Source organism: Protopterus annectens, chromosome 12.part0 (genome assembly GCF_019279795.1).
Source record: "Protopterus annectens isolate FY-2018-M chromosome 12.part0, PAN1.0, whole genome shotgun sequence".
NCBI lineage: Eukaryota > Metazoa > Chordata > Ceratodontiformes > Protopteridae > Protopterus > Protopterus annectens.
Genome location: NC_056746.1, coordinates 477,974,101 through 477,992,736, shown reverse-complemented (window position 1 = coordinate 477,992,736; position 18,636 = coordinate 477,974,101). Strand labels below are relative to the sequence as shown.

General features: G+C 44.5%; 1 protein-coding gene across 7 annotated transcripts in view; it reads left to right on the top strand.

The window, feature by feature from the left end:
- The window catches only part of EPN2 (epsin 2), a 978,978-nt gene that overhangs the window by 157,437 nt on the left and 802,905 nt on the right, over positions 1-18,636 (top strand). The window lies entirely within an intron of this gene.

The following is an 18,636-nucleotide window of genomic DNA, read 5'->3' as shown; positions in this document are numbered from 1 at the left end:
AAACATATGGTCTCAACACAGCCACAGTTTGGAAACAATAATACCACTAATTCCATGTCTGCAAAAGGAATTTCTGTGGTGGGCTCAAGCATGTCAAACCAACACAGGTCTTCCATTCAGCAAGCCTCAAGCAAAACAAGTCATCCCAACAGACGCCTCGGACTACGCCTGGGGGGCGCACATGACAGATCGGTGCATTCAGGGAAAATGGTCCCAAAAAGAAAAGCACCTTCACATCAATCAAAAAGAAATGCTAGCAGTAATAAATGCTATTATAGCTTTCAAGAACCTTCTACAACCAGGTCAACTATTTATAAGAACGGACAACACCACAGTTATGTGGTACATAAACAAGCAGGGAGGAACACATTCTTACCCCCTATGCAGACTGGCCATGTCACTTTGGAACATGGCCATGGACTTACAAATGGAACTACAAGCACAGTACTTGCCAGGCAAGGAAAACACGCTGGCAGACAACCTAAGCAGGAATATGACAGATCCACACGAATGGAAGTTGCATCCAAAAGTTTTTACAGAAATAATCCAAGAATGGGGAAGGCCAGACATAGATCTCTTTGCCTCCCACAAAAATCATCAATTGACAAAATTCTGCTCAAGAATCTTCCATCCAAAGGCCTGGAGAGTGGACGCTCTCTCTTTCAGTTGGACATCAATGACAGTTTATGCCTTCCCACCTCTTCCTCTGCTGCCCAAAGTTCTATTGAAGACCAGAGCAGACAGACCAAAGATGATCCTCATTGCTCCAGACTGACCAAGGCAACACTGGTACCCACTCCTGAGGAGCCTGACACATTCCCCACCATGGACCCTGCCTTTAATGCCTCTTCTTCTGACTCAGCACAGCTTCAAAACTCTTCACAGTCAGCTAAAAACACTCAATCTAGCCGCATGGAAGATTCTTTAGCATCACAGCAGGCCCTACTCTCCAAGGAGGTGCAGGATGTCATTTTGGAGGCCAGAAGGCCATCAACTAGAAAAGATTACTCCGCAAAATGGAAACATTTTTGTGTCTGGAATGAGAAAAAGGGCCAGGACCCAGGAAAACTGAATTTACCTCAAATACTACAATATTTGGCTGAACTGCTAAGCAGTGGACTTTCTTTCTCCTCCATCAAAATCCATGCCTCAGCCATTTCTGCAGAATACAACACTGATCCACCTTTATTCTCTCACCCTCTCTTAAGACAGTTCTTCAGAGGGGCTAAGAATTTAAGACCTCCAAGGAAACAACCAATACCTGCTTGGGATCTTAATTTCATTCTGGAAAAACTGACCTTGCCTCCTTTTGAGCCAGCTGCCTCATCAGATTTGCAATATTTGTCCTGGAAAACAGCTTTCCTTTTGGCTATCACCTCAGCTCGTAGAGTTTCAGAACTACAGGCTCTCATGGCTGTCCAGCCTTTTATCATCTTCCATCAGGACAGAGTTTCCTTACGAACCAACCCGTCCTTTATGCCTAAAGTGGTATCCAGGGTAGCTTTAAATCAGGCCATACATTTACCTACCTTTTATCCTAATCCTCAAAACAAAGGGGAGGGATTACTACATTCCTTGGACATCCACAGACAACTGCGTTATTATTTGGACAGAACAAAGCCTTTCAGAAAATCAGAACAGCTCTTTGTGGCCTATGCGGTAGGAGCTCAAGGAAAGCCACTTTCCAAACAGACAATCTCAAAATGGATAGCCCACTGCATACGCTTTTGCTATTCCTTTCATGGCAAAACTGTACCTACAGGCATTAGAACTCATTCCACCAGGGCCACAGCCACCTCTGCAGCCTTCCTCAGAGGAGTTCCTACCAAGGATATTTTGGAAGCAGCCACTTGGAGTTCTGTGCATACCTTCTCCAAGCACTACAACCTACCATTATACTCCAAATCTAGAGCAGGCTTTGCCACTATAGTCTTGCAGGCATTTTGGCTCCTCCTAGTTCCACCTAGTGCCTACCACCCCTTTCTTAGCTTTGGGATTCTACCCATCTGTTATGACTGCAGCTGTATGCACGATGAACATATCCCTCCCTCCTTCCCCTCTAGGGGTATTCTTTTATGGTGTATTTGCTTGCAACTACTGTTTTTTGATTATATTGCATTGCATTATTACATAATTTTATGTATTGCCTTCCTTCTGGGGGCACCTGACATCTGAGGCAAGAAAAACTGAAGAAAATGGCATCTGCTGGTTCCTTTATACCCCTGTCGCACTGACGTCAGGGAAGAAGCGATGGCAACCGACGCCGGACCTAGACTTTGGAATTCGGCCGACCGAGGACCCGCCTGACGGCAGGAGAACCCATCTGTTATGACTGCAGCTGTATTAGCACTCGAACATCTACATTTATGGTAGGTACAAAACTGTACTTTCCGATGAGCCACCCAGGGCTGAGGTGCTCCGGATGTGGTCCCATCCAGCAAGAATGAAGGCGAGATTGACAACTTAACATTGAGAAGTTATGTACCTACCATAACGTTCCATGTTAGTTGTCTTCTTCTCGCCTTCTTTCTTGCGTCCCACCCTCCAACCCCCTAGCCTGGACAGACCGAAAGGATCTTTCTGGGCCTTCTTTCATCCCAGCTTGGACTCCCATGGTTGCCCTTTTTCTGAGTATGTTTTATATATATATATATATATATATATATATATATATATATATATATATATATATATAGGTATTCCTTTTTCTCCTTTGTTCTGGGATCAGAACTGCTATGGTGTTATCTATCAAACGAGATCTGGGTAGTTAGCGCCTAGCATTGTGGGATACAGGGTAGCCTCGAGCCGGTAAAAATAGCTCTCGAGCTTTAGTATAGGCCGAGTCGGAGCCGAGGATCTGCTCCGAACCCATCCAACAAGAAAGAAGGCGAGAAGACGACTAACATGGAACGTTATGGTATAGGCCGAGTCTGAGCCGAGGATCGGCTCCGAACCCATCCAACAAGAAAGAAGGCGAGAAGACGACTAACATGGAACATTATGGTAGGTACATAACTTCTCATTAACCATGATATGCTTAGTGCCAGAACATCTCCTCCCCCTGTGAGATATGCAAGGCCTTTGGACCACATTCGTTGTAAGATTCAGTTTATCTTAAAATATTTACTCCCCTTCTGTCAAAAAAAATGACCAAAAGGAGTATTAAAAAAGGGATAAGGATAGAAAAAAGAGAAAACAAAAATGGAAGCTATCTCTTAAGGTCCTTCCCCTGTATCAAAAGAATTGTTGATGTAGGAAATTCCAACTTTGGCATCTATGGAGCCATGCTTTTCCCTGGTTCCAGGACTGTCTTTCACTGAGAACTGATTTCTGATCATTCTGCAAAGAAATCTGGTAGCAATAATTCCTCTTAGCGTGAGCTGTCTGAGTTCCTGGGCTTTCATTCCCATTCCACCTGATCTTTTAAATGTCAAGGTCTGGCTGGAGCATGTCTGACTTTGATTGGGATGGGTTGATGAGGGTTTTTGTGATTTGATATGGGTGTCATCCCATTCCCTTCTGTTTCCAGCTTGGGTCAGGTTTGCCCTAGGATGCGCCTTGTTGGCATAAGTTTTGTTGGCTGGAGGTTTCAGAGCCAACTGTATTTCCCTTGCATCCTTTCTGGGGACTAGTTGGATGCAGCCCATTGTTACTGACTTGTGCATTGCACACAAGATGCTGATCCTGTGTGGGTTGGAGGTGTTTTGGCTTTGGGTCCTCAAGTCAGAGTTTTCGGCTCCATCTTCAACACTGAAGCGTTAAGCACCATTCTCTGTGTCAAGGTCCTAGGCATTCATGCTGTTGGGTCCACTCTCGATTTTGGAGCAGTCTGGACTCTTGTTCTGAGTCACATCTGTTAGTACTTAGTACTAGGGCTAGCATCCTTTGAGCTGAGGGACAAAGCAAATGCTGTCATTTTTTTTAGAGAGGATCATAGCTTATCCATCTACCCAGGCAGAGGTTATGCTATTTCCATCCACTGACACCATTCTCTTTGACCTTGGGCTTTCATTTTCAAACCCAGGTATAGAGCAGATGTCCTTCCAAGAGCTGTGCTGCAATATTCCTTAAAAGAGGGATATCCTGGCAACATACCAAAGCCTGGGCCTTTCCATGTGCTGATCATCTGACGTGACCTACGTCCAAAGTCAGGAGGTACACGAGATTTACGGGTGCAGATTATCTCAGAATTTCTTTGCAGCCAGTCTAAAAGCAGAACTCCGCTTCATCTTTAGTTTGTCCGTTGTAGTACTAGTGCTATTACTAATTGCCATTAGGGCAGATCAGTACTCCATTGGGGATCCTTCCATTTCTTATTTTCTTTTTATAATTTTTGTACATGTCATGCAGAAAGGGGAAATGTGAGTGTGGGAGACAGATTCCACATAAGGGTCATCATGACAAGTGACACCACTTAAACTCATCATCTAGACTTTTGGATTTAGTCCCCCATTATCTGTGTGGAGATCATTCATCCTGACCTTTACAATGGCCACAGTGACCATAGATGCCTCCTCCTTTCTGGGGTGGGTGGAGGCATTTTGAAGGAAGAACTACCTAAGTGGTGTGGATTCAACAAGGGACCAATGTTTACATCATTATCCTTGAGATGAGTGGTCCTGCTAGCACTGCTGATTCTTCAGAATTACCTTTCCCAGGGTGTGATTTCTATTCATATGGGACAAGTCAGTAGTATGGTATAACAATAAGTTGGGAGGAAACCGGTATCTCTTGTGCCGACAAACCATAGGGGTGTGGCACTGGGTTATGTTTTTGCAGTGCACATTCCAGGGTGGACCAACTACCTGGAGGACAAGCTTAACATGTGTATTCTGATGCCTCACAAGTGGTCCCTAAACCTGTCAGCAGCACAGATGATATTCCACTGCTGGGGTGAGCCTTGCTGTAATCTTTTTTTTTTTGCTTCACCATCCAGCAGAAGTGCAGCCGTATGCTTACATTAATCCATCCACAGGGGCAGTCACACAAAGAAACTCTAGACCATCATGGCCTCCTTGGACTCCTCTGTGCTTTCCCCTATTGCCGCTAGTATAGAATTCCTTCAGAAGCCATCCCTGAGCAAGGCCTCAGTCGTCCTTATAGTCACCTTCTGGCCTAGGCAAATCTGGTTCAAAATGCTTTGATCTCTCTTCAAAAAGAAGCCTAGGCTACTAGATTCCAGACCAGATGTCGTGTCCCACCAATCCGTAGAGTTTCACATGATCATTTCTTCCCTCAAGCTGACCGCTTGATTTCTCCAGATGCCAGTCATTTAGGTCACTGTTGCAGTATTGTTTACTAATGGGAAGTATCTCACCAAGGATACCATATTTTTGGTCACCGTAAAAAAAACAAAAGCTTGGACTCTTTTTCTCTTGCACTGATCAAGATCTGTCAAGCCAGTCTGGAGCCTTAAGAGTTCAGGCTTGGAACAGCTGATGTGTTCCATTTTACATGCACAGATGGACCTAGGGACCTTTCCATCCTTCTCGCTTCCTAAGCCAGAGCGGTTACTTTGGCTCTGGCTTTTAAAACTCCTGCCTTTTTTCACCCTTTGGAGTTGGGGCCCTTTGGTCTGACCATTCAGTTTATGTCCCCTGTGGAGATGTTGCCAGTGTGCCTGCATCCTTGGTGTTCCTGACTCCAGCCTTATTGGAACAGAACACATCTTGAAACTGAGGTGTTGCAGTTGATGTCCTGTGCTGGGTTTGACTGTTAGGGTTTTGTTGTCCCTTCCTGTGGGTGCTTCAACTTTAGACAGTAAGTTCCGATCTGTATGACCGATCTGACCGGGTCAACACCAGACACCCATATCTTGCTCAGGTCTTCGCATCCAAAGGGAATCGGAGTCTCTTTAATTGATGGCAGGTATGTGCCCAAGAAGACTGAATGCTCTAATTAAATCAAAATGTGCTTCAACAAAGAATGTTTAAGGGTGTGCACACACAAGAAAGTATTAGTTTAAGGGTGTGCAGACTTATGCAACCAGCGTATGGTACGTTTTTTATTTTATTTTTTTCCCCTGACAGATTTGCTTGTTTTCAATTGAATTGTACGAGTCATAGGTCACATTAAAGGCAGGAAAAGTTTTGAAATAATGTATTGTGGTCTCATTTTTTTATATCACAAACACCTGACATTTTAACAGGGGTATGTAAACTTTTTATATCCACTGTATATTCCTATTTATATCTTAGAGATACTATGCCCAAAATCTTACAGCCAGGCAAGTGCAGATCTTGATGATGAGTGGATGTTCATGCTAGGTCCAAAACAAAATACAAAATGCAAAGTCTCTCTCTGAGAGAGTTCTTAAATTAATATCACATTTTACTGCTGAGTTAGCTTGGATGGCATCGTTTTTTTGTCACCTGACTTTGTTTCCCAAGCTAAACCCCTCCATATCCAAAATTTAACATCTGTCTGGGAAAATACATAGCCTTCAGATGTTTGCAAATGCTAGAAGACATAAAACAGTAAAACACTTACAAAACAATACAGAAGGCACCCTAGTTCTAGACACCCTGTCTCCTTGGTGCACTGAAGCTAATTTTTATAATACAATCATAAAATAATTTAATTTCAACTTATTTTCTTGAAGTTTTGCAAGTTAACTTAGTTTCTACTATTAAAACATACATTTGCACAGATATATAATTTATATACATTCTGTTTTTTTCCAGTAGGGTACACTATGGACACATCCTTGAAGTTCAGTACTGTACAAACCCTGTTCAACACACACTTCTGTACCAGTAGTTTAATATACACATAACATATAGTTCTGTATAAATCATATCAATATTCACAAATGACATAGAATTATTTACAAAATTCCAGATAGCTGGGCTGGCAGCGTGACAGGGTGTATGCGAGTAAATAAAGATTTTTTCTGTTTGGGTTTCTTTCAGTAATTTAGACCCATGCTGTTCTTGAATTCCTGTTGGACCTTTTTCATTCTGGTCTAAATTATACAACTGCTAAAGTTTAATTGGCCACCATCTCCAACTTCCATATTGGTATGTGTAACGCATCTGTTGCAGCCTTTAAACTTTCTAAAGCTTTTCCTGAAAGGTACTTTTTCTACTTAGACCACTGGTATGAGTTCCTGTCCCTCCCTGGGCTATCACTCTACGGTTGCAAGTTTTCACTAGACCCCCTTTTCAACCTGTTGCTACAGTTTCTTTAAAAATCCCGTCTTGGAAGGCCCTGTTTTTGGTGACTATTACTTCAGCAAGAGGGGTATCGGAGCTTCAAGCTCGATCTTCCATTCCCCCTTATCTAGTTTTCCACAAGGATAAGGTTACTCTTAGAACCAACCTTTCCTTTCTCTGTAAGGTAGCCTCCAAGTTTAATTTAAATTGGTCATTAAATCTGCCTTATTTCCCAATTTTCTGTAACAAAGGAGAGTACTTGCTGGTTTTTATTCTGACAGAAGTAAGAATTTCCGAAAGTGTAATCAGCTATTCTCTTCCTTTTTTTAAATCCCATTTGGGCAAACCAGGCTTGAAAGAGACCCTGTCCACATGGCTCTCTGACTGCATTTCCTTTGCTTACTCCCCATAGGGAGTTCCTTTATCTGGCAAAACTAGATCTCCCTGTATAGAGCAGTTGCCACATCTGTGGCTTTTTTTTAGCTCGGGCCTCTAGAGGGCACCATAAATTTTTACCAGGGATAGCTATCACAATTCTCCTGGACACTGCAGTCATCACTAAATGCAATCTTAGGTACTAACTAGCATTTTCCTGGTATTACATTGGGATGAAACGGCTAGGCTTAAAATGACCCTCGGGTCTATAGCCTAGTAATCTCCTATGACATTTGTGCAGATGCTACCTGGTCTAGCATTCATTCTTTTTATGAGCCATTACAAATTAGATACACAGTCTAAATCCAGGTCATCCTTTGGTACCATCATGCTGTGGGATTTTCTCTCCTGAGACCACCTTGTGTTTTTAGTGCCTGGGGACTGTGTCCCACAGTTTGAGATGGATGGAAAAATCATTGACACAAAAGTTATATACTTGCGTGTTGTCTTCCATCCATCTCAACCAACCCTCCCTCCATGCCTCCTCAAAATTATCACTTAGTACTTCTAAATGACTGGGCAGACCAACCCTTTAGCTGTTTATGGGGGAGGCCCATATAATGCCCTTTGCCTTTTCCTTGCTCTTCGCTGTCTGTTTGGTAGGGCCTAACACCTTTCATTACTGCCGTAAGGTCATGAATAAGGCAAGTTCAATCTGAGATGATGTTAGGCAGGGCATTATGGGTAGAGAAGGCATAGCTGGAAGAGTAAAGATTTTGAGATGCCAGCATTGGATCAGAGTTGGAGTTGGTATACCCACAGGTGAGATGGATGGAAGAAGAAGACAACATTGCTATATATTTTATGGTAAGTACATAGCATTAGTTTTTCTCATTATATACACTTTTCCTGGGAAACTTCTGGAAAATGAATAGAAAATAAGTTTAGCCCCAACAAGGCAGATAATAAAGGCACAAATCTCGATCAAAAAATATAGAAAAATAATAAGGTTTAATAACAAAAAGTAAGCACTTTCATGGTTGATAACCACTTCATTAGACACCACCATAATGCCACAGTAGTGTTTAAAAAGTAGTATTAACCAATGAAAAAAGCTACTTAATTAATGAAAACAATTATAACATTCAAAGTATCAATGTGCAATTAGTGTTTTAAAGGTCTCTGTTTTAAAAATGGTTTAAATGAAACCATGTCATTAATACCGGGGTGGGTGTCTGCCTTAAAGAACAAAATCCACTTCTGTTTTGCATTTCAAATCACCCCCTTCCAATACTATTTCCTAAACAAAAAACGTAAAATAGTGAGATGCACCTACTTCAGTGACATGTTTAGCCAAGGCACTGGTACACTTGGAATTCCTAATATCACGTATATTCCTAATATCACGTATATGTTCTAAAATCCTGTCCCTAAAAGGGTGATTCATCTTACCAACATAGTCTACATACATGCAACACACTTGGAATAATAAACAACATTTCTAGTACTACAATCTGCATAAAAAGGAAACTCAACAAAACAACGAATTGTAGGATGTAGATAACTAGGTGCACTGTATGTGTGTGTGTTTGTATGCTTCTGGAAAATGACCATCCCTTAGAAGGCATACGCATCTCAGCTGTAGACTGCCTATCCTGGCTAAGTGAAGAACCTTCACCTGTCTCTTCCTCCGAGACTGACAAAAGTGTTTCTCCCTTGCCTGCTAGGGGCATCCTGCAGCCACAGAAAGTGTATCTATCCCTTAGTCCATAGTGGCTGCAAGTGCAACACTGGAGGGACCAGGAGGAGAAAAGAATGGTCTGAAGAACCAAGAGTAGACACAGCAGAGTAATCTGCCACATTTGAAGCACAAGAGAGGCTGGCCTGACACCCAAGGACTCCCTGACAGTTTTCTTTACCTGTCTGCAAGAAGAAGGAACCACAGAGATTGATAGCTACTCCATTGGTTAGACAGAAAATGATACTTCAGTGATGTACAGTGAAGCCTGAATGAGTCGGTAGTGGGAAGGGTAGAGAAAATGAGTACTGAAATAAATGCACAAACCTACAAATATGTAGGAAAATCTTGTCAAAAATGGACATTTTTACACACAATATTATGTAAGCATTTACACACAGGTTTTCTTAGAAATGCAGTGGCAGTCCCCAAAACAGTGTTTTATTGCAAGCACAATATTTTAGTCAGAAAAACACAAGTTTTCCCCAGAAAAGTACATTTTGTGGAAGGTTTTCCCCAATAGTGGATTTATCTGCCCAGCCTTGAAGGATAGTTCCAGGAGATCCACTGAAGAAGCGCACTTTAGAGGCAAGAAGTCTCTTAATTATTTTGGCACTCTGTCCTTTTGGATGGAGCTCCCCATGAGCTCTGGACAGTTAGAGCACATTGAAGGTGCCCTCCAGCTTTAAAAATTGGCCGGCCCATGAGGGTAGGACCCAAGTAGCTTAGGCTACTGCAACAGTGATCTAATGTTGAACGTATTTCATTAGCTTGCATCCATCTTTCCTTCCATTCAAAGGGAAGGACGGAATCAGTAGCTACTAGTCTTGTGTGAATTCCTTAACGGAATATAAAGAAAGATTGATGTTGCAAAGGTAGACCTAGATGTAGCAGTCACGTCCAGTTTATATTGTCTTGCAAAAGTGTACAGTGAAGCCCATGTCACAGCAAGACAGATGTCATCCACAGAAGATTTTTCTGGAAAAGGCCCGTGAAGTCAAGATGGCTCTTGTGGAATGAGCAGCTGGGTTATGTGGAAAAGCCCGATTGTTATTTTAATAACGAAAGGAAATACAGCCAGATGGCCACATGGACAGAGTTACCTTGGACGCCTTCTTGCTTAGTCTGGTTGAGGCCGAGGAGAGGAAACACTAGCCATTCTTCCCATGAGCTTTGATCCAGTGAAGGGTAAAATTATAATTGTCTCTACATTCACGCAGTGCAGTTCCCATTTGCCTTTGGTAGAAAACTGGAGGTAACACAGGAATATTATGGACTCGCTCGGGTTCATATTTGATCCCACCTTAGGCATAAAGACCAGGTTAGTTCGTGTGTGGGGGGGGGGGGGGTGACCCTGTCTGTTTAAAAAAAAAAAAAAAAAAAAAGTTAGTTATGGGAAGCATCACAGTAGCGCTTGTATCTCAGAAACCCTTCTAGTCAAGGTAACTGCCACCAAAAAGTAACATATTTCTACGATATGAACTAAGTAACATATTTCTACGATATGAACTTTAGATGCATCCTGTTGCTGGTTCATGGGGAGAAAGCGTTAACTTTGGGTTCCTGTAAGAGAGGGAGCACGTTTGACAGTGCTTCCAACTGTCTGCAGCTAAGCAAGTGACTAAACATAGACCCTGAGTTATGATTTTAACAATTTTAACACTGTAACAAGTAGACTGTGAATCAGTTCCATGTAATCTTATGGCTAAATGAGTTCAAGAGGTACCTGTGGGCCTTGGAGTGGGCATATCTGAAAATGGACTTCTGTTCTTAGGTTATGCCTACTGGCTAAAGGGGTGTGTTGTGCCTGCGCGTGTGTGTGCCTGCCTGTGTGTGTGTGCCTGCCTGTGTGTGTGTGCCTGCCTGTGTGTGTGTGTGCCTGCCTGTGTGTGTGCGCGCCGGTGTGTGTGCGCGCCGGTGTGTGTGCGCGCTGGTGTGTGTGTGCGCGCGCGCGCCGGTGTGTGCGCGCGCATGCCTGTGTGTGTGTGTGTGTGTGTGTCTGTGTGCGCGCGCATGCCTGTGTGTGTGTGTGTGTGTGTGTGCGCGCGCGTCTGTGTGTGCGCGTCTGTGTGAGTGCCTCTGTGTGAGTGCATCTATGTGTGAGTGTGTGCGCGTCTGTGTGAGATGGCATCTTCCTAACTGCAGTTGGAGGTGGCTTTATGTCTTTGCCAGTTCAGCTTTTCAGGGTATTTTCCTGAAGCTTTTAATGCAAATTTAGTGAACAAGGTTATGTACTTTTGGCTTAATCAAACAGAAGGTTTTCCATGCCAGAAGTTGCTGTGCCTCACAGGGCTTTCTTATGCTAAGAAGCACAATAGTTTCTTGTTGGGTTTATGCTTGTGTCATGAAACTCTGTAGGTTCCATTCCATTTGTCCTGAATTCATCTCGTTGTCTTTGTAAGGATTAAGTGCAGTACTTGTGTTTGCTGGTTACTATTGCATCTTTTCACAATGATGTAAAGGATAAAATTGGCATAGTCAGATGTGTGTTCTTGGACATGGTGCTGTACACCTAAAAGGCCAGACTGCTTCCTGCTCTTTGCTTATGAACTCAGTTAACATTAGAAAGGACACTTAATTTTCTTTTCTCTCCCCACTGCTGATTATCTTTAAACCCCTTCTCCCATGTCCTAGTAGACCTGTTTCTTCCTTCCAAGAGTGAGAGCAGATCTTTTGTTTCCTGACCAAGGTGAGAGTCCTACAACCCATTCATTTCATGACAGGGCAGGAGCCCATCTGACTGTTCATCAGGAAATTAGAGTTGGGAACTGGAGTCAGCCATCATGTTTGGCAGAGTGGGACATAACTCTACCCCCTGTCTAACTTTTCCCATCTAGTGGTTGTGATGATCACACTAGCTGCTTCTTGGGGAGGTGCATGAGTGGGTCATACACATCTCTGGCCTTCCTGACTTCATGTAGCATGGTACTAGCCCAAGGTCATAGTGGTGTATGATGCAGCTTTCCCACTCCTATAGGGATCAGCATTGCAGTAGATGTGACTACCTCCCTTCTATCAGGATGAGTGAGCCAGCCTCTTTCCACCTGGCTCTTCCAGCTTTCTGTGCCACTAACCAAAACAGACCATCTTTTTCACAGTCAGGGCTTTATTCCTCTGTGCCACAGAGTCAGGTGCAGAAAGGCCACCTCATTTTTGTAAGCCAGCTTTACATTATGTGCTATTTTTCTTTTCTTTCCTGGATGCTGTTGTCATTGTTATTTCAGGTTGGAGGATACCAAAGCTGCCAATTTGTAGTGTGAAGAGAGTTTTACATAGTGTAAAGTATATACAAGTAAAGTATATAAATCTTGTTTTTTTTTTATAAGATATCTAAAAAGTTCTTCCTTAAAACCTGAACAGCTCAGACACAACTGGTCAAGTGGATATAAACCTGCACAACAATATATATTTTTTTAAAGGTAGGGGATACCCCCCCTTACTTTTTTATATAGTAACTTCAAGGGCATACAGCCATGAGGAAAGTAGAAACTCCCTGAAAGGGTGAAAACACTTGGCACTAATAGTGAGTCATCTCTCCCCTAATACAGTGAGAAAGATGGTTGAGAAATATTAAAACCAAGTAGTAACTTAGTCCCTTACAGCTCGTCAGCATGTAGGGAATTGCTTAAGGTTGGTGTTTTTCATTTCTCAGAGTCTGTGTGTTCTGGGAAGGCACTTCTGTGCATTTAGACACATGAGGATTCTACTTGCAGCTAGTGTCAAGTAGTCGGGTGTGTCATTTTTATATATCATGTTTTTGTAGCCAGTTCTTTACGCTGTGTGTTGTGATGGCACCTTGAGCATGAAGTGCAGCCCCTTTTCATCTTTCTTTCACATAGTTTTAAATGTTGATCTGATGTTCTGTTCAGTTTTCATCAAACCTGTGGGCTCGGTTCCGACCCTCGGAACCGACTCAGCTGTTAGCAAGCTGAAGCTTCAGAACTAGAGCTCCTCCCATCCTACCCATACTCCCTCACTCCTCTCAGATACCTCAGATCTTGTTTGTCATACATCAGCAAAGAATCATGGTCCATAAGAGCTCTTCCTTGGGTTACTTTTCAACGTTCTTTGGGTTACATGAGTTGGCCTTTTGGCCTGTTTCTTTCTAAGTACCTACCCTTGTAGCTTTCTATACTAATCAAAAAAAAAAAAAAAACCTCTCTATTTTTAGTCTATAGTCTACTGCTGTGTGTCTCTCTGTCGCACATTTCTTTTTCGTTCCTTCCTTTTCATTCCTTTCTTTCCTTTTTCTTCCCTTTTCTTTTCTTTCTACTGTGTCTGAGATATCCAACAAACCTGTTTGATTTAAAAGATGTACTTAATGTGGGCACAAGATCCCTGTATCTGATTCCCACAGTGTGTGCATTTATTGTCTGGGTCCTGCACACCCTGAAGTAGAGTGCGCTATCTGCAAGGCCTTCCTTCCCCAGGCCATTGCAGATAGAATCTACATTAGGCAGAGCTCCTCATTAACCCTCCTCAAGAGAAACCTTGACGAGTGGATGGGAAAAAGAAAGTTTACCCCAGGGATCACTTCAATGGCTCTGCTGGACAGAGGCACAGGGAACTAATTTAAGGAGGCGGCGAAAGCGAACACATTCCGACTAGGCTTATAAATGCCTTCGGGCAGATAGCCTAGTACCTACCTATGAAACTATGAACCTATGAAGAAATAAACTCATCCTCAAAGGGCTGATTCCAATTCCTTCTCAAGTTGTCCCTTCTGTCTCAGGGACTCATACCCCGGCAAGTAATCCAAGGAGGTCAGGGACCCTAAGAAATGGTCCTCCAGACCCCTCTGTCTTAGTCCTGTTGGAGCCTCCTAAAAAGGAGGAGCAGAGCCCTTAGGCTTTGATCTCTTCATGGACTCCTCCACCTCATGCCCCTGTCTCCTTGTTGGTGCCAAAACCTTTGGTGCTGAGTACGTCCCCTTGGGGTGTCTCTCCTAGACCTCACTCCAGGCCTTCCTCCATTTTCCTCGTCTATCTGGTCCTCTCGGAGCATGTCAGAAAATGAGGTAGACAGACTGATGAGGAAATTTCTCCATACACAGATTCTGATGGGAATTATTCTAGCTCTGTCCCCTACATGATCTGTGAGCAGAGCTTCTCCTTGCAGAATAGTTTCTCCTTCTCTGATCTGGCCTGCCGCTTTGGAGCTCCAGGATCCATCGGTCCCAGGGAGCCAGTTCATTGGGTCCTATAGTCATTTCGACTTTGAGCCCAACTACTTCCTTGACTTGCTCAGTGCCAATCGTGTCTGGGCCAAGAGCATCTCAGAGCTGAAGCCCTCAATGTCAAGTCTGGGGAGATGACCTCGACTCTGAAGTTGTCTGAGCTGTCACTTCCCCTCGGTGCCTTGGCATTCAACAGCTCTGTGCCGACTCCCCCCTCGGAGTGGAGGGCTGCTGGTGACCTAGGGACGGTCTGTTCTTTACCCTTTGTGGCAGGGGAGGCTTCCTCTGGAACCCTAGAATCCCTCGACCTTCGAGGTGGTGGAGAAGGTCTTCTCCGCTCCTAGGAGATTCCTGGCTTCTACACTATCAGGTCCATCCCTTCCACTGCTGAATTCTGCATCAGAGACATCACTTCGGCCACTGAGACAGCCGGCCCCTCAGGGCCTCTAGTCTCTTCCACTTGTGGAAGCCCAGACTTCTTCCGTCATCTCCCTGGAGCACCCTGCCGCGGAGGCTTCTTGGAAGAAAGGGTGCAAAAGGAGACACCTAGATTCTCCAGAGGAATCTCTCACGACATTCACTGACTTTGAAGGGGAGGAGTTCCTAGATCGCCACCTGACGTCTTCTTTGGAGCCATTTTGGAAATGCTTTACCAGAGGTGTGGCTGGCCAGCCCCAAACTCCATCCCGGATGAGTCAGTGTTCCTGGATGCCTTTGGGACTGGCTGATGTATATCCTGGGTGCCCCCCCCCCCTCCCACAGACCCCCTAGTGGACCTGGTGTCTGCAAGGGCATAGAGGGAACCAGCTGCTGCAGAGCCGATGCCAAAAAGAGCTGACAAAATTCAGTCCCTCTCCGGTCAGACCCCACTGGATGAGGGGTATTCCAGTAGATGCTATGGTGGTTGTGGCAGCCACCAAGAAAGAGCTTGACCAGGAAATCTGTACTGTCCCTCCCCCAACAGTGAGTCTAGGGCTATGGGCAGATTTGGAAAAAGGGTCTACTCTTCTTTACCGTTTGCCTTCAGAGTGTTGAACTACCTTTCCCATTTTACGAGGCTACAGAGGGACTTACTTAAGAGTTTCTCTAGCTCCTGCCCTGAGTCAATAACTGCAGAGGAACGGAACTCCTTCTCCTCCCGTATGGCCACTCTGCAGTCCATTTCCAGTGTGTCCATGAGGCTCCTCTCTCACGCAGTTGATGGTACTTCTGGGGTGGCCGGTTCCGATATTGCCGTTTAGCATAATTCCTGGATGAGGCAGTGTGATTTTGCAGAACCTTTTAAGGAGTCATTTGTCAGTGCTCCCTTTGATGGTTCTTCCCTTTTTGGACTGACAGTACAAGACATACTCTCTCCCACAGAGAGAGAAAGATGGAAATACCTTGTCTGCTGTTGGAATCCGCTACTCTACCCTGCAAAGGTCCTTTTCCAGGAAGCAACATTGGGGGGGAAGAAGTTGTGGTTCAGAAAGTCCCAAGGTCCTTTCCAGGATGCTCAGAGAGATTTTTCCCCCAGGTGTAGAGGGTGGAATAATTCCGAATGGTAAATGCTTCCCACGTGGCAGAGGAGGTCCACTAAATCCAGGGTTCTCAGGATTCTCTTCAGAGAAATCCTTGCAGCATCCCTGAAGCATTGCCCGACTGTCCCTCTCTGGAGGCAGTCGGGGGACACTGTTACTTGCATCAAAAAGCCAGGTTAGCCATCCTGAACAACCGATGGGTGAAAGGAATCGTATCCAGAGGTTACTCCATTCCCTTTTTAAACCTTCTCAAGCCAAAGAAACACCTCCCCGATGGATCACTCAATCAGAGGGAGGCAGCAGCTTTGGAAATCACAAAGATGCTTCAAAAAGAGTCATCCAGGAGGTCACTCCAGACCAACGCGGATCAGGAATTTACTCCCTGTTGTTTTTAGTTCATAAGAAAACAGGGGACCTCAGGCCCATAGTGGACCTAGCTTACCTGAACATATTGGTGAAATGCACCAGGTTCAGGATGGTCACGAGTCCATCCTTCCCTTTCTTCAGAAGGATGACTGGATGTGCTCGATAGACCTGAAGGATGCATACGGTCATATCCAAATGAACAGATGCTCCAGAAGGTACCTCTGTTTCAGGCAGGGAGCCAATCACTTGCAATTTTGTGTGCTTCCATTTGGTCTACCACAGCCGCGAGGGTGCTCACCAAAGGCATGACTGTAGTTGCAGCTCACCTCAGACTGCAGGGATTCCATGTGTTTCCTTATCTAGACGACTGTCTCCTAGTCGCACCAACCGGGCTTCTATTGATCCAGGCCAGGGACTTTCTGTTGCAATTGCCCCCAATGTTCAGAGTCCATATAGATCTTCAGAAGTTGCAATTGCAACCAGTAAAAATGATAGATTTTATAGTAGCTTGTTTGGACAGTATCAAAACCCTGGCCTATCTTCCACCAGACAGGATTCTTTCACTAAGGCCGAATATCAGACAAATGCTAGCGGCTTCAGTTCCTCCAGCTAATCTTGTTCTCAAGGCTTTGGGCTCTGTGGTTGCAACAATAACATTGCTACCAACAGCTCGTTTACACAAGAGTCCTTCAGTGGGTGTTGTCAGTTCACTGGTCCCTTCTGCACCAACCTCTGAATCACCCTATAAGACTGTCTCGGGTGCGTAGAAATTCTCTTATCATGGTGGCTTCTCAATCTAGGAGTCGCACGAGGTTGACTGTTCAATGTTAAGATGTCCTTCATGGATGCATCTGCAGTCATAACAACTGGGTTGTCCTGTCGTCAGGCAGCCCTTCAGTCGGCCGGATTCCAAAGTCCGGGTCCGGCTTCGGCTGATGTCGCACTTCACCCGACGTCATCTCTGTTGGCCTTCGGGTATAAAGGCATCATGGTGGCTTCTCAATCTAGGAGTCGCACGAGGTTGACTGTTCAATGTTAAGTTGTCTATCTCGCCTTTGTTCTTGCTGGTTGGGATCGGAGCCAATCCTCGGCTCCGACTCGGCCATCTTCTGTAGCTCGAGAGCTGTTTACTGGCTCAAGGCTACCCCTTATCCCATGATGCCTAGCAATAGCTACCCAGATCTCATTTGCCGCTTCAGCTACGAGGTGTCGTTTTTCTGGCTCAGGCTCGTACAAAGTTTTTTCTATAGCTTTCTTACTCTAGAATTCTATATTTTCAGTGTTTTATTGTTAACGATTAGTCTTGTTTTTGGTGATAGCTAGTGTTTACTTGTAGTATCCCTTCTTTTCCTTGTAGAACTCGTTTAACTTAGAGAGTTCTCCCCCACCCCTCCCCCCTATCTTCTTCTTGTCAGGTTAGCCGTTTAGGTTAGAGGCTTTCCTTCTACCTTTCTTTCATAGACTAGCCGTTTAAATTAGAGGCTTTCCTATTAAAAAAAAAAAAAAAAAAAAACCTTTAGCTATAGTCTTGTAGTACAGTGTGTTTTTTGTGTAGACTGTATTTTGCTTTGGTAGCTGCTGTTGTATTTGTTTGTTTCCTCTTTCAGGATGTCAAAGGAATCCAAAGTTTCTGGATTCAAGAAGTGTGACTCATGCTGTCAGAAAATGTCTCTGACAGATGGGCACACTTCTTGCGTCTATTGTTTAGGCGCTGTGCACCTGCAGGACTCTTGTTCTATCTGCCATGCTTTTAGTCCAAGAGTCCTGCAGGAGCATAAGAATAAGCTTATTCTTAGGGGTCTTTTAAAACCCCAAGATTCACCGGCCAAGAGCTCTCAGCCTGTGAAATCCCCTAAATCTACCAAGCCGTCTGCTCCAAGTTCGGAGCCGTCCTCGTATCAGACTCTACCTTCTACTTCGGTTCCGGCTAGCACTGATAAGACTACCTCCCCGTCGGCTCCATCAGAGACTTCATAGCCTTCGCTGAGCCACAAGAGGCTGAGATCCCCTTCACTCGAATCGGTACATTCGGTTCCTCGGTCTCCGTTGCTTCAGAGCGAGCGCAGTCACAGATTCTCTCACTCCTCTCGATCCTCTAGGCTGTTGGATCACGATGTGGAGAGAGTGGTCAGTAGGTTGCTAAAGTCGCAGGCACTTGCCAAGATGTTGTCCAGCCCTCCTCAACAGGTGTCTGCTCCATCCACGTCTCTCGATGTTCCTCTTCTGACTCCAGTGAGTTTGGAGCCAGAGTTCATTGGGGTTCGAGTAGTGGAACCGTCTGCTCCGATAACTCTATCTCCTTTGGTT